Source organism: Humulus lupulus, chromosome 4 (genome assembly GCF_963169125.1).
Source record: "Humulus lupulus chromosome 4, drHumLupu1.1, whole genome shotgun sequence".
NCBI lineage: Eukaryota > Viridiplantae > Streptophyta > Magnoliopsida > Rosales > Cannabaceae > Humulus > Humulus lupulus.
The window spans coordinates 25,591,832-25,596,006 of NC_084796.1; positions in this window are offsets into that span (position 1 = coordinate 25,591,832).

Here is a 4,175-nt window from a genome sequence, read left to right on the forward strand (position 1 = left end):
AGTACTTACTCACTCTCTGTATACTCTGACTCGGATCTTTACACTTTGTTGAACAAGGTTTGACTCTCAATCATCGGTCATCCATAGATATAAGGAGAACACTGACTTTTCTTTATTCAATTTTCTCTTCACTTTACATAGCAAGTTTATTGAATTGACCGTCAGAGGGCTTTTGGCTGGCACCACCTCGGTGTCCCAAGGATTCACGGTATTCTCTTTTCTTTATTTCGCGGGTTGTCAGTGCCCACAAAAGTTCATTTCGATCATTGTAGATTTTGCCATCTACAATTTGGCGCCCACCGTGGGGACCTGACAAAGTGACGACGAGTAAGGTGATCCAATATCTATTGCACTTCCAATGGCAGAGGATGGGGAGTTCGTTGTCCAAGAGCAACTCAATGTCGATGAACAACTTGCCACCTTAGCAACACAGATGCAAGAGATGGTCGAGAGGACTAAAGCTCTTGAACGAGAGAATGCAACGTTCAGGGAAGAGAATATAGTGTTTAGAGAGGAAAACGCTACGATCAAAGTGGAAATGGAATCACTGAAGGCTACTATGACAACTCTTGTTGCTACTCGAAGCCATTGCCAAGTTCTGATCGCACCAACGCTACCGCTTGACTTAACACTAGGAGGATCAAGAGCTGAAGCCTCTGAATAACAAACACAAGTCAGAATGTGTTGACCCCAATAGTCGGAAGTCATTCAGTCATAAGAGGAGTTCACACTCAATAGTCGGGACCAATTGACAAGCAAATAGAAGGAATGAATTTAGGAGGACAAGTGATTGGCCTCCCAACGTTCAACCCTTTAGCAGTCAGTCAACCAGTGGTTAGTGTAACGCCCTAAACTCCAGGGACCATTACGGTGTGCCTTGTAAACAGTGCTAAACTCGCTAATCGAGTCATTTGGCCAAAAGTGTGTAACTAAGTATGATTAGCGGTTTAGGGATTACATTTTTTGGATAAGATATAACGTTTCATTAGAACGTTTAATATATATGTTGGGATCCCAAAATTATAATTTCAGAGTCTACTACAAGAAAATATTTACAACAGGCTGTTCTATGCGGCAAAACAGGGTTTAACCCTAGTTCCTCTTCAAACCTCGGCCGTGGTGGACGAGCAGCTGCATATGTACACATCATCACCTAAGCTCTCCAACTCAAGGATGGTCCAATTTTCTTTTGCCTTTACTTGCACCACATAGCACCCGTGAGCCGAAGCCCAGCAAGAAAACTTAATATGCTCATGAACAGTTATAACATGTCATCGAATCATAAGGCACACGCCTAGCAAATATAGCCCTATTCCAGCAGGCAACAGATCCACATAATGTTGAGTACAACACATCAACCAATGATCATAATAATCATCCAGGACTCTTAGCCCCAATATAGAAACGCAATGTTGAGTATAACACATCAACCAATAATCATAATAATCATCAAGGGCTTTTAGCCCAAACAAATAGGTGACAGTCACAAAAGTCACTAAGTTGGGTCTAGCTCCCTTTAGCCTTGTGATGATAGGGTCACCGGGGCTTGATAGATAAGTGAACTTTTATTAGTTCGAGCAAGGTAGGTGCATGGTGATTAGTCACCAACATAACCTTCCTCATGACCATAGAGTCATAACCTTGGAACATCGTTCCCTAGCCGTGTGACAAGTAGTCACCTGGGCCCTAGGCCCCGGCTCTAGTAACTAGTCTTAGACTAGACAAGCGCTTATAAGTTCATCGACCTTAGGGTCGGTCTAGCGTTAATGCCTTAGAGCCATTCAACGCTGATATCGATTAGATCTAATCTTCATTTGGCTCGGCGTTCATGACGCTATGCCATTTCTGACTCTTAGGTCAGTATCCCTGACTAGTCAGTACATATACAAGTAAGCAATGCCACCAAACATATAACATATGTCAAATATCCAAATAAAGGCATTCAACATGCTTACTCAACAAGTACCAGTACAATTAGGACCATGCATAAACACAGAGGCTCAAGCTCTGAACAATATCATACTCAGTATACAAAGCATATCCTAATCACATGTTTCTCGTGCATCATATGCATCATATTTAACCACCTGACATGCCTCAACAATAATCATGCATGCCACATTTAATAATCCAACATGCACCAATAATAACCATGCATGTCACATATACACAGGGTGCACTTTTCTTACCTCAGATTCGAGCTAGAATCAATATAAGAACGACCCTTGAGAACGATCAACCTTTAAGCCCTTAGCAGTTACCTAGTCATAACCAAATATGGGACACCATCAATAAAAATGATCAACATAGGTTTCCAAACCAAAATATAGCCTCCGGGACATCAATCCAAACTAATCCAAGTAGTAGGAACCATCCCGAGGCCTAAAACTATGTTCCCGGGGTCAAAACACACAAACGGGCTCAACCCTGCCCAAGAGCCGTGGCCCTGGCACCTTGTACCGCGGCCCCCAGCCCAACCTGAAGCAAGCGCCGCGGCACCCAACACCAAGGGCCGCGACGCCCAACGAGAACAAAACTGGGGCACCTACTTCATCGAGCTAGGGCCGCAGCGCCCAAGAACAGGGTCGCAGCCCCCAACCCTGGGCCATCCCCAAACACGATTTTCAACTTCCCAAATCCTCCAAAAACATGCCTAAACATTCCCAAATCATCAAATCAAAGTTCCCAAGCTTCCCAATGGTCCAAAACCATCAAAACCCAAGGCTCAAACGAACCAAAAACTCAACGATTCACAAAGTCCAATTCTAAGCTTAAAAACTTTGAAAACTTAAAACTTAAACTTAGATTACCTTCGATTGGGTTGTTTTCCGTCAAATCCTTCGGTTAAGAAGCTTCTAATCTTTCCTAGGATTGCTATGCCTCGACCCTCGCTTGATTCCGACTCCTAGAACTCGAGATTCCTTCAAAAAGGCTTCGAACGGTAAAATAAGCTACGGGAAGGGAGAGAGAGATTTTCTAACATACGTTCTTATCTGACAAGCTACTTCAAGCTTAAGTACCCTCAAATAAAACCTAGTGCTCGGGGTCCCGAAAACACTCCCGGGGACATTATAGTCAAAACTTCCAGAATTTCCTCCTGACCTTAAATACTCCCAATTTATCACCAAATAAACATTCTTATTACCTAATAATCGACCCTGTTATGACAAAACCGCTAATCAATAATCTAAGATCGTCTCATGTCGAATAGCTCGAATATATCTCCATAATAATAAAATCTCATTCACAAATTACAATATGCACCCAATTTACAAATATGCCCTCAACAGGCCAATTTACCAAAATGCCCTCACGATTATAAATACACTCATATGCATGCATTTATCATCATATAATAATATAATTCACATTAACATGCATATAATCGTTTAATACCATGATAAATTGTAATGACCCACTACTCTAGACTTTTTTGGACCATTAACGAAACTATACATAAAACTTACATTTTTGCAAAAATACCATAATTTATCAGAAACTTGTAGAACAAAGTTTACTTTCATAAAATAAGTAGGATATGGGTACCCATTGTCTTTAAAACAAAAATAACTTAAAAACTAAAAAGAGTTACATAGAAAATGCGGAAAAATACATTTAAAACCATAAAAACATAAACAAGACTACATCCTCGAATCGAATAACGCTCGGCCCCTTGACTCCATTCACCATCGATACACATCCTCTAAGCGTCACGAATCTTTCCACCTCTAAAGCTTATTTCCTGCACATAAACAGAAAGGAATGAGCCTAATGCCCAGCAAGGAAAAATCTAACACTTAATCATATACATAATTTCATAAGAAACATAAAGACTTAACATAATACATATAACATACACTTATTATAATGGCCATTATTACTTGGGGTCCCATAGACTAAACAAGCATATGCCCATGGGATTAGTGGGGTCCTACTAGCTAAGTAGGTCATATGCCCATAACCCTTTTGGGGTCTTGTTAGTCATATGGGTCATATGCCCAAGCCTACAAACATACACATATACATATCATAACACATTAATAACATAAAACATATAAGCACATAACATATTGATTCTAGCCTATTTTCCTTACCAAAGTTACCGGGATATAATGGACTGAGTTGGGACTTTTTGGAACACTCCTAAAACCATAAGAAAGAGTGAGTCTAAAGAA